General features: G+C 42.4%; 1 protein-coding gene across 5 annotated transcripts in view; it reads right to left on the bottom strand.

Annotated features, from left to right (window-relative positions):
• The window catches only part of LOC101824868 (WD repeat containing planar cell polarity effector), a 258,189-nt gene extending 245,015 nt beyond the window's left edge, over positions 1 to 13,174 (bottom strand). For 4 of the 5 annotated variants that reach the window (XR_002382790.2, XR_005871773.1, XM_013113608.3 and 1 more), the window contains exon 1: positions 12,907 to 13,174. The gene's annotated coding sequence lies outside the window, so the exon portion shown is untranslated. Of the gene's footprint in view, positions 1 to 12,618; positions 12,846 to 12,906 lie in introns of those variants that run through there. The other variant, XM_021227306.2, reaches the window with a different exon arrangement.
• Between the last annotated feature and the right edge of the window lie 31 nt (positions 13,175 to 13,205).

Here is a 13,205-nt window from a genome sequence, read left to right as displayed (position 1 = left end):
TGATAAACAATGCCTTAACCAATTGAAATTAATGTAACAAAGGATGACAAATTGATTTTTAAAAATCCTGATAAGACAAAACCACTTACATAAATCTTACTGCCAAAAATATATAATCTGAATTTAATCACAAGAAGCATCAAATAAAACCAAATTAAAGGCCTAAAGTGGTGCACACCTTTAATACCAGCACTTGGGAGGCAGAAAGCAGACAGATCTTTGAGTTCAAGGCTAGCCTGTTCTACAGAGCTAGTTCCAGGACAGGCTGGGCTACACAGAGAAACCCTGTCTGAACCCTCCTCCCCCACAAAAATAAATAAATAAAAATAAATAAATAAAGGAGTCCATGACTCCCAGAAAACTAGGTGGGCCCACAGTCCTCTCCACCACCACCCCCCGGCTCCCCTAAGCCCAAACCCTCAATCTCATCCCTAGCCTGCAACAGATACCAGTTTCAGCCTCCCTTCCCCCACCCACATCTGTGGATCCCACAAACTATGCCCCCCAACCTTGATTTCTCAAAAATTAACTCAAAAATATCAGCAGCTCTCCTATATACAAATAACAATGGACTAAGGGGGAAATCAAAGAAACAACACTGTAGTGATATATTATTTATGAGTGCAAAGCCAGCCTGGTCTACAGAGCAAGTTCCAGGACAGGCTCCAAAACCATACAGAAACCCTGTCTGGAAAAAAAAAAAAAGGAGGAGGAGGAGGAGGAGGAGGAGGAGGAGGAGGAGGAGGAGGAGGAGGAGGAGGAGGAGGAGGAGGAGGAGGAGGAGGAGGAGGAGGAGGAGGAGGAGGAGGAGGAGGAGGAGGAGGAGGAGGAGGAGGAGGAGGAGGAGGAGGAGGAGGAGAAGAAGAAGAAGAAGAAGAAGAAGAAGAAGAAGAAGAAGAAGAAGAAGAAGAAGAAGAAGAAGAGCATCTTGCCTAAAGTTCAGAAAAGCAAAGCAGGCAGTCACTAGCTCTTACTCTACCTCAGACTAAAAGGCAATCCTGGCTCCACCAAACCTCAGACTGCTATGCTCTCCTCAGCATGGCTGGAGAATACTGAGACTTGAATGACTTCCTATCTTCATTGTGGCTGGAGAAAGAATGCCTTTTCCTATCTTAAATGCCTCTCATGAGTCCTGGGATTAAAGGTGTGTGATCCCAAGTGCTGAGATCATCTTTGTGTGAGCTGTTGCTCTTTAGTATATTTCGTGTAGCTCAGTGTGGCCTTGAACTAATAGAGATCTGTTTACCTCATAATCCTGAATCCTGGGATTAAAGGGGTATGCCTGGCTTCTATGACTTTGCTTTCTGAATCCTCGGACAGCTTTAATAAGTCATAAATAATATATCACTACACAACACCTTTCACAATAGCCTCATATAATATAAAATACCTTGGGGTCACTCTAAGCAAGCAAGTGAAAGGTTTGTATGGTAAAAACTCCAAGCCTCTGAAGAAAGGAATTGAAGAAGATATCAGAATATGAAAACATCTTCCACACTCAAGGATCAGTAGGATTAACATAGTAAAAAGGGCTATCCTACCAAAAGCAATCTACAGATTCAATGCAATCACCAACAAAATTCCAACACAATTCTTTATAGACCTTGAATGGATAATTCTCAACTTTTTATGGAAAAACAAACAAACAAACAAACAGAATAGCTAAAACAACCCTGAACAATAAAACAACTGCTGGAGGTATCACCATTCCTGATTTCAAGTTGTACAGAGCTATAATAATAAACCGCATAGTATAGGTACAAAACCAGACACATTGATCAATGGAATCAAATTGAAGACTCAGACATAAATCCAAGCACATATCAATACCTGATTCTTTATAAAGAAGCCAGAAGTAGGCACTGGAAAAAAAGACAACATCTTCAGCAAATAGTACTGATCAAACTAGATGGCAGAAGGTAGAAGAAGGCAAACAGATCTATATTTATCACCCTGAACAAAACTCAAGTACAAACAAATCAAACGTTTCAACATAAAACTAGACACACTGAACTTGATAGAAGAGGAACTGGGGAATAGCCTTGCACTCACTAGCATAGGAGACAACTTCCTGAACAGAACATGGATAGCACAGGCTCTAAGACCAACAATTAATAAGTGGGACCTCATGAAACTGAAAAGCTTCTGCAGGGCAAAAGACACCATCAACAGGACAAAGCAAAGCAACAGTCTATGGAATGGGGAAAAGATTTTTAGCAACTCCACATCCAATAGACGACTAATATCCAAAATATATGAAAAACTCAAGAAACTAGATATCAAAACAAAATGATCCAATTCTTTTAAATGGGGGACAGATCTAAACAGAGAATTCTCAGTAGAGGAATCTCAAATAGCTGAAAAACATTTAAAGAAATGTTCAACATCCTTAGCCATCAAGGAAATAAAGGCAAATGAAAACTTCTTTGAGATTCCACCTTACACCTGCCAGAATAGCTAAGAAAAAGTAAATGTGACAGGATTTGTTAACTATTAGTAAATCTGATTGAGAGGGGACTGAAAAGTGTTTTTATTGATTTTTGGTAAATTCTATACACGTTCAAGACAGACGAGAACATGAAGCATACAAGAAGGTATATTCCTGTTCTCCAAACCCAGCTGTCTGGTAAAGGGAAGGTTTCAGACACAGAAAGTAAACTAGAGGCAACCAATGACCTGAGCTGAGGAGACAGAGCTCAAAGCTGGGAACACAAGGTTGTCTTCAGAGTGGACCCAGCTAGAGAATGAGCTACAAAGAGCTCCTGAGGACCCTCCTTAAGGATTCAGCTAAGTGCTGATAGCTCATGAGACAACCATGGGACCCAAGCAAAACAATCATATACCCACACAGACGACATATATACATAACTCAAAATAAATCTTTAAAAGCAAATAAGTGTTTTTTCCAGAATAGCCAAGACAACCCTGCTCAACAAAGCAACGTCAGGAGGCATCACCTTCCCTGACTTCAAGCTCTATTATAGAGCTATAGTCCTGAAAACAGCTTGGTAATGGCACAAAAATAGACAGGTAGACCCTGATATTAACCCACAAACCTATGAACACCTGGTTTTCGACAAAGAAGCTAAAATTATACAATGGAAAAAAAGAAAGCATCTTCAACAAATGGTGCTGACATAACTGGATGCTGACATGTAGAAGACTGAAGATAGATCCATGTCTATCGCCATGTATAAAACTTAAGTCTAAGTGGATCAAAGACCTCAACATAAATCCAGCCACACTGAACCTGTTAGAAGAGAAAGTGGGAGGCACCCTTGAACGAAATGGTACAGGAGACTACTTCCTGAACATAACACCAGTAGCACAAACACTGAGATCGAAAATTAATAAATGGGACCTCCTGAAATTGAGAAGCTTCTGTAAGGCAAAGGACACAGTCAGCAAGACAAAAAGGCCCCCCTTGGTTTGGGAAAATATATTCACTAACCCCACATCTGACAGAGGGATGATCTCCAAAATTCACAAAGAACTCAATAAGCAAGTCTCCAATACACCAAAGGATACAATTAAAAAGTGGGGGACTGAACTAAATAGAGAATTCTCAATAGAGGAGTATAAAATGGCTGAGAGACACTTGAGAAAGTGTTCAACATCATTAGCCATTAGGGAAATGCAAATCAAAGCAACTCCGAGATATCATCTTACTCAATCAGAATGGCTAAAATCAAAAACACCAATGACAGTTGGTGCTGCAGAGGATGTGAAGAGAGGGAAACACTCCTCCATTGCTGGTGGGAGTGCCAACTCATACAGCCACTATGGAAATCAGTATGAAGATTCCTCAGGAAAATGGGACTCAGTCTACTACAAGACCCAGTAATTCCATTCTTAGGCATATACCCAAAAAACGCCCATTCACACAACAAGGATGTCTGTCCTACTATGTTCATAGCAGCATTATATGTAATAGCTAGATCCTGGAAGCAACCTAGATGCCCCACAACTGAAGAGTGGATAGAGAAAATGTGGTACATTTACACAATGGAGTACTACTCAGCAGAAAAAAAATGGAATCTTGAAATTTGCAGGCAAATGGCACTAGAGGAAACCATCCTGAGTGAGGTAACCCAGACACAACAAGACAAGCATGGTATGTACTCACTCATATATGGATTTTAGACATGGATCAGGGGAGTCTCAGCCTACAATCCCAGTGCCAGTGAGTCTGGGAAACAAGGAGGTTTCCAAGAGAGATGCATGATATCCCAGAGAAGTGGAATGAGGCAAGATCTCCTGAGCAGATTGGGAACATCGGGGGAGGGGAGAGGGAACCAGGAAAAAGAGAGGGGGAGAAGAGGAGGGGAGAAGAAGGCATGGGGAAGCAGGAAGGTTGAGTCAAGGTAAGAATAGAGGAGAGCAAGATGAGAGATACCATAATAAATTGAGTCATTATAGGCTTGAGGAGAGAGCTGACACTAGTGAGATTTCCAGAGATCTACAAGAATAACACCAACTGGCAAACTAAGCAATAGTGGAGAGACTACATTAATAGCCCCTCTTTGATGATAAGGTTGATGACTACCTTATATGCCATCCTAGAACCTTCATCCAATGACTGATGGAAGTAGAGACAGATACCCACAGCTAAACACTGAACTGAACTCTGGAACCTAGTGACAGAGATGGAGGAGTGATGAGCAAAGCGGTCAAGACCATGATGGTGAAACCCACAAAGACAGCTGACTGGATAAGGGGGAGCGCTTGAATCCCAGATTAATGCCTGAGAGGCCAACAGGGGACCGATCCAGACTCCATGAAAGTAGTCTCGAGGCCACAGAAATCTCTGGGGCCTTGGGTAGTAGATCAGTGTTTACCATGGTGTATGAATGATCTTTGGGAGCCCATTCCACATAGAGGGATGCTCTCTCAGCCTGAACGCATGGGAAAGGGCCTAGGTCCTGCCCTGGATGAAATGACAGACTTTGGAGATCCCCAAAGGAGGGCCTCACCCTCCCTGGGGAATGATGTGGGGATTGGGTGGGGGGGCTGGGGGACTGGTGGAGGGACAAGGGAGGAGGGGTGGGAGAGGGAGATGGGATTGACATGTGAAACATTCGAGTTGCTAATTTAAATAAAAACATTACAAAAAAAGCAAATAAGTGTTTTTGAAAATATCCTCATACTCCGGACATCTTAAAGAAAGAGATGAACAATATTCTGAAGACTGCAGGAACTTTTTCCTCTCAACCAGCAACAACCAACATTCTCATCTGTGAATTAATCAATCGTTCTGATGTTCCTCACTATCTGACAAGATGTGAAACCAGGACTAAGAGAATTGCTACTGTCAGTCCACTGTGTTACTGTAACAAATTACCTGAGGTTGGGTACTTTATACAGGGCTTACTCTTGCTCATAGCCCTGGAGGCAGAAAGTTCAAGATTAGGTGACCATGGTGAGATCTGTGTGACGTGTCCTAGCAATTACAGCCACATGGCCTGTGTGGAAGCAGTACGAAGTATAATTCCAAAGACAATTCAAATGCCGCAGCCTCAACTGTTGCAATCCCAAAAGGTCAAAATCTTTAAAGCCTCAACTCCCCCAAATCACAATGTGAAAAAATTAACTCCTACTTGTTGAAATCTTGAGATCCACTTGTTGAAATGCTACTGTGGGGGAGGGTTATACTCAGAGTTGTGTATTTAAAGGTTAATATTGGCACCATAGCAATTTACCTGAACAAATTTTTTGCCTTAGTAAACTTCAGTTCAAATATTCTTCAAATGGCATAAGAGATTTAAATAACTAGTATCTACTATGTACATTAAGGTCAGGTTATAATATAAACCGAAGAAAATCTAAGAGCTGCCAACTTATAAAGGCAGCTGCCCAGCCCCGTATGTGCAGACCTTTTAGATTACCATTAAGTTACAATCTGAAATCCCTCCTGGTGTATTCATCATTATGACTAACCCTATTTCTTTTCACGTTCCATAAGATTGCAATTTCCATGAAGTGTCTGCTCCTTCTACATTTTATCCTTAATAACAATGCTTGGTCCCCCAAATGTCTGGTCAATAAATTTGCTTTATAAATGAATTGGAATCACTTACTGCAACCATATTATATACCACACTACTACCATGCCAGCATTATTTCTATCATCTACTAAACTATGTAGATCATCTTTTCATAAATTCCAATAGTGCAAATACAAAATGGATGAAAAACTGTCTAAGAGTTCTAACTCATCCAACACAGTTTTGCAAATTTCGTCATGAGTATAAGATTTGTGTGTGCATGTGAATGCTAAAACTTCCCAAATAAATGAAGCAACATCTCTTTCATGTGTCTGCATGAAAGTAAATTTGTCAAGATGTTGATTCTTTAGTGGCTGCTGATGCAGTGAGGAAGTCAGAGGACTACTTTTTGGAGTCAGTTCTCTCCATCCACGGGGATCAAATTTAGGTCACGGGGCCCACAGCAAGTGTCTCTAACCCCAACAGCCCGTGGTGGTTTTCTCAATGACTTTATCAAACTCATTAGGTTTCAGGCGACTGCACTGCACAGCTGGACAGCATTACCCACACAGTGATGTATGTTCACACATGGAGATATGGGCCTGTCTGTGACGGTAACCTCTCTGCTTATCGGTGTCACAGCCACATGACTGTAGAACACCTGGGAGTTTATGCTTGGGAAAATATGTGGGCTCTCATTGTGACACATGGCCTATGAGGGTTTTGTTATATTTCTGTTTCTCAAACAATTCTCCTAAAAATGTAAAAGTATTAAAGTGACTACTATTGTTATTTTTTTCAGAATTATGCTCATGATTTTAGAGCCTATGGATTTTTATCTTTTAGGACATACAAGATGATAATATTTAGGGTTGTCTCTTTGGGGATTACAGCACAAACCCATGCACTAGAAGCCAACTGTGGTAGGTCTTCTGTCCAACTCAACATCACAGTGACTAGCCTAGTCTAAAAGGCCTGACTTGCTCCTGAGAGATGGGAGTTAATCTCTTCTGAAGGCAATGGCTTTATGACCTAAGCACCTACCATGGGCCCCACCTTCTTTTCTGTTTTGGCTTTTTAGAGACAGGGTTTCTCTGTGTAACAGCTTTAGTTGTCCTGGAACTCCCTCTGTAGTCCAGGATGATGTCGAGCTCACAGAGATCTGCCTGCCTCTACCCTCCTGAGTGTTGAGATTAAAGGTGTGCCCCATCATGCCTGGCTGGTCCCCACCTCTTAAAGGAGTGAGTCCTCATCACCTCATTTTGGCAACCAGTCTCCAACATTGCAATTTTTGGTGATACAATGTCTAAACCACAGCATTTATACAATCATTTTTATAAAAATAGGATCATATATATAATGCAATTTTTCATTCAATGCTGCAACTTTTCTGCAGTATATTCTGCAGTCCATTCATTTCCTACATACTTTTTGCTTTTTATTTATTTGAGACAGGGTATCACTATGTAGCCCTACTTCCAACCTTGTCAGCTTTCTAAGGGCTGGGACTAAAGGTGGCCAGCCTTCTGTATTAATTCTGAATATGAGTTATTTTCAGAGTTCTACTCTTAGAAGCAGTACTTAGAAATCATCGCTTGATTTAAGTGGGTATCTATGAAAGAACACGCTCCATTTTCTTTGCAGACTTAATGGTCATTCTGTGTTATCATACCAAGTGCAAACTAAGGCTTAGAGAGACCAAGTAGTACATTCAAGGTCACATGGCTAAGTAGAATAAAAACTAATTTTCCTTCTTCCAATTAAAAGAAAAAACTTCAAGATTAGATAGCTTATATTTCCAGAAAAAAATGTAATTATCAAAATGAGCCCTGGTGAATTGTTTTCTCCTATTTCACCTAAAATTTAAAAAAAAAGAAGGTGGAGAAACTGACAGTTTGGTGGATAAAAACACTCTCCCCAAAGCCTGACAACTTGAGTTGAATCCCTGAGACCCATATCATGGAAGGAGTAAAACCAACTCCCACAAACTGTCCTCTGACCTCCATGTGCACGCTGTGACAAAACCTACTTAATGCACACACTCTCTCTCTCTCTCTCTCTCTCTCTCTCTCTCTCTCTCTCTCTCTCTCTCTCTCTACACACACACACACACACACACACACACACACACACACATGCTCACACTTTATGTAATAAATACAAATTCAGTAAACTTTTTTTAGCAAAAAGAATGACCTACCTACTAACTGCACTCAGTTCTTCCTCTACTCGAAGATCACATGACTAAATCTACTGGTCCTATTAGAACACTCTGTACTTGAGTGCTCCTGAAAACACTAGTCAACTCTCTTCAATGAAACTGCTCCAACAGCAGATTCATCAAAGCTAGAAGGACACAGAAGGCATACAGTCTACACAGCAGGACATGCAAATATGCCATGTTTCCTAGCATGAGAGTATGGGTGTGTGCCTCTGTACAACTGTTCTATGGAATATATATAAACTGTCAGTATATATGAAGTAGTAATAAAGCAGTTTTCAATGTGGCTATAATTGTAAGTTCAATTATAAGGGTTTAATTTTTTTTGCCTTGACTAAGTTTGATTTGAGGTTTAACTGTGCATGAGACATACTGAAGTAAATGTGATCATTGTTCTTGAAATTCTACATACCCATTTCAGAAAGACTTCCTGTTTTTAAAAATGCTCTGCATATCATCTAAACCAAAGAATTCCAAGATTAATCACATCATTCTTATGTTTAAAAAGGGGTATGTCAAACTTTCTTTTAATTAAATCACTATTTAGGCCTTGATACTCTTTCATTTAAAAATATTTATAATAATTGGCTTTTTATTATCTCACAAGTCTTAACCTCCTCTTTAAATGACCCTATCTTTATGCAGACTCTCTACCTACCACAGCTACTGTGGCCATTTTAGCATGCCTGTGTTATACATGCTTGCAGTAGCAAAGCACAGATTTGTAAAAATGCAGCTAACTAGGCCAACAGCAAGGATTTCTTTCTCTTACTGCCTTTTACTCAGCTACTCTCAGTAAGAGGAAACTGGAGTATAACAAACTAGCTACATAAAAGCTCAAGGGTTCCAGCTGGGGCAGTGCCTCACACCTGTAACCTAGCACTCAGGAGGCTATGGAGAGAGGGTTGCTGTGAGTTCAAGGCCACCCTGAACTACATAGTGAATTCTAGTGCAACCTGGACTGGTTTGAGATCTTGTCTCAAACAACAACAACAACAAAAGAACAAAGCAAGAGGCTTAAATTCCATATATGCTACAAATAAAATCAGTATGAGAATAACTTTATACTATAAAGGCCCTTGTGAGCCCTAGGATGACTTGTGGGTAAAATGTGCTGGTATTTACTCTTGTACATGTGGATATATTTTGTAGTTATAAAAAGTCACATGGATTATTAATAATATATCAGTCCATACTTCCCCTTTCCACCTACTAAAACAAAATACTGCAAAAAAAACTTGTTTTACACCACTCCTAATTGATTTTATGCAAAAATATTGATATATATAAACATAAACTCATCTATCATTTTCCTATATCCTATAACCAGATATGGTCATGCTCACTATTTTGCATCATTTACACCGGGGCTGGAGCATGTTACAGCACTTGCTGTATACGCACACAGACAGGAATTTGGATCCACACAAACACCCAGGTGGGCATGGTGGTCCACCTGAACATCCAGCCGTAAAAGGCAGCCACGGGAGATCCCAGAAGCTAGCTAGCTATCTAGACCAGTGGGAGAACCCGCTGAAATGAATAAGGTGGAGAGAGATCAAAGAAGATTCCTAAAATCAACCGTGAGCATCTAGACACACACACACACACACACACACACACACACACACACACACACACGTTTGCAGACACACATGCACTTACGCATACACAGACATGCACACACACCACACACACACACACGTACACATGAGGGAAAAATACGACAAAGACTTAAGGCAGAAAGGAATCTGAAATGGAGAACTGTGAAAAGAACTTGGCATTGGCTAGTAAGAAGCCTGGGCTCAGGCAAGGAAAGGAGGCAAAGGGAGAAAAAAGAGCTGTGGGATATGAGCAACTAACCCTGATGTGAAGGGTAAAGACGTCAGCCACAATTACAGCAATTCAGCTACAGGGCAAACTGGGTTTTATTTGTGACTCAAGAATCTAGGCAGAATCTGTTCTACAAAATGGAATGAGATTTCTCCTGAGCAAAGACAGACTAATAGGCTTTGCAAGGGAAGAACACGGAAGCAGAAGAGAAAGCAGGAGAAACAAGAAGGGGTACATGGGAGGGCTTGAAGGGAGGAAAGAGGGAGATGATGTTATTGTAATCCAAAACAGAAAAGAAATAATTTTTTAAAGCTGACTGGATAACATTAAGGTTTGGAGGAAATTTTGGGGGTGTTTGTTATTTGTTTGGGAAGGTTCACAGAAGTTAAATGGGTTTACTTCATTATCCACTCTGAAGTAAAATAAAAGCAGGGCATTGGTGGCGCAGGCCTTTAATCCCAGCACTCAGGAGGCAGAGGCAGGTGGATCTCTGTGAGTTCAAGGCCGGCCTGGTCTACCCAGTGAGTTCCAGGACAGCCTCCAAAACAATACAGAGAAACCCTGTCTCGAAAAACCAAGAAAAAAATTTCTTCCAGGGGGTAATTTATTGGCTTCCTTGAAGTTTCAGTTATATTATGAAATTCTGCATGAGCGCCTCAGTTTCAGTCTTATTAAGTAGGGCCTAGCATAGGAGCCAACTCCAGTAACACTTTTTCCTCCTCCCATAGGACTGAGAATTACTATGAAGTCTAACTTACAAAGAATGTTTAATACTAAGAACTTAGAAAAGAGATAAGCTCATACAAACTATCTCAAGATAAAACACAAAGTGTCATGGACTGGATGCTTCTTCCATAAAGATTCACATAAGAAAAAGGTGAAGAAAATGCATTTATCTGTGAACAAATAATCAAATTTGCTGATACTGTGATCTTGCACTTTCCAGGCCCCAAAGATTATGAGAAAAAAAAATTGTTGCTTAACCCCTTCATTGTGTTATAGCAATACCAACACAAAGCTATTTTGAGTCATAAAAATCATATATGAATAAAGAAAAGTACTTAATTGGGCTTACAGTTCCAGAGGATCAGAGTCCATGACGGCAGAATGAAGGCATGGCAGCAGAACAGCTGAGAGCTCACACCTCACACCTCAGACAGGAGGCAGAGAGTGCAAGGGGGGGGTGGTGGCTGGAGGCTTTTGAAACTTCAAAGCCCTCCCCATGACACAACTCCTCCAACAAGCCCACCCACTTCCAATCCTTCCCAAATAGTTTTACCAACTGGGGACCATGATTCAAACATGAGAGCCTATGGGGGTCACTCTCCTTCAAACCACCACAGACCAGAAGCACACATTTAAAAATATATACCAACGCCTCAGTGGGCTCCTCTTTCTCCAACCTCCATTACTGGTACAATCTGAACCTGAACAGTCTTATAACTAAGCACACTAGGATTGCAAACATGGATTCTTTCAGGATAAAAGACAATGGTTGATGCAAAAATAAAAAATGGGCTTTTTTTCCTTGGTTTTGCAAGGTTCATTCCTGGTCAGTCTGCACTTCATAAGTCACGCATGCCATAGAAAACCCAATGGTGAAAGAATCGGTTCCTTGAAGATATGCTACTACCCCTGCGTCTGCTCTGGGTGATAACTTCCTTCCACCAAACACTATGATAAAATACTGACCAAAAGCAACTTGGGGGAGGAAGGGCTTTACTTCCACTTCCACTTCCGGATCATAGTCTATCATTAACGGAAGCTAAGGCAGAAACTGAAGCAAAGGCCATAGAAGAACACAGCTTGCTAGTTTACTCGGCTACCCTTCATACACAGCCTGGGCCTATTGCCCAGGAATGGCACCAGCCACATCCATCAGTGTGTTGGCTAACTTATGTCCACTTGACACAAATAGAATCTTTAGAGAGGAGGGAACCTCAACGAAGAAAATGCCTCCACAAGCTCACGCTGTAGACAAGCCTGTAGGACATTTTCTTAGTGATTTTTGGGGAGGGCCCCCAATCCACTGTGGATGGGGCCATGCCTGGATTCTAAAGAAAGCAGGCTGAGCAAGCCATGCAGAGCAAGTCAGTAAGCAGCTCCCGCCCCCAGGCTCCTGTCCTGTTTGAGTTCCTATCCTGACTTCCTACAGCGATGGACCGCAATGTGGAAGTGTAAGCCAAATAAACCTTTCCCTCCCCTGCTTGCTTTTGGTCTTGGTGTCACAGAAACAGAAACCCTAAGGCAGACCCCACGGCATTATAATTTCTTTCTCCAAATAGTAAACCTTCCGAAAACAAAACTGAAAGGCGCTCAGCATTCATTTACTAGTGACGGGAAACCCTGGAGTTAGACCAGCAGCAGCAGCATCTCCTCCACTGGTCTGCTCCAAAGCACCGCGTCCCTTCGATTAACCCACACAAAGCAGATGGAGAGCACAGCAGTCTCCTTAGTAAGTTTCACCGTAAACGAAAGCCGGTCTTCAGCTGCTTCAGCCGCTGGCTAGCATTCTGCCGGAGACACCCAGCGTCTCCCAACCTCCCTAGAGAAGCAAGAGTTCGGCATCATAACTCCTACCAAGATGCTTTGAAGCAAACCGGTTCCCAAAGAGAGAACGAGGTGTCCAAAGGTGTCAAAAGTTTGCGGAAGGAGGAGAAAAGCGAGACCCCCTTGCACGACAAGCTCCCACAAGGAAGGAGCTCACTCCACGGACAGACAGATCTTCCCGACTCTGGAAAAGTCGCGCTGGCTCGAAGCGCAGGGCCCCGACGCCAGCAAGGAACCGGGAGGGAGGTCGCCCACACCGGCCCGCTGGGTCGGACGCAGGCAGCATGCGGAAGCGCCGCACCCCGGGGCCGAGCTCACCTGCCTCGGGCGTGGGGACGCAGCTCCGCCGGGTCTCGGTCCCGGGAGAGCCCCGGTGCGCTCGCCTTGCTGGTCGCCTAGCAACGGCGAAGCGGCGAGTTCTTCCGCACGCGTCGATTCCTCCCACCCCTGAGAGAGGAGGGGAGGTGGGGTTTTAAAGGTTTGTTTCCGGGTCGAACGGGCTTTACGCAGCGTAAGGTCCCAGTCTCCCTGGTCTCGCCTTGTGGGAGATTGCAGTCTGGGGGAGGGAAGCGTGGGAGCGGCGGGAGCTGTCGCTCAGCGGTCCTTTCTCCTCCCCG

This window comes from Mesocricetus auratus, unplaced genomic scaffold (genome assembly GCF_017639785.1).
Source record: "Mesocricetus auratus isolate SY011 unplaced genomic scaffold, BCM_Maur_2.0 Super-Scaffold_100029, whole genome shotgun sequence".
Lineage (NCBI taxonomy): Eukaryota > Metazoa > Chordata > Mammalia > Rodentia > Cricetidae > Mesocricetus > Mesocricetus auratus.
This window is presented reverse-complemented; position numbering and strand designations above follow the sequence as displayed.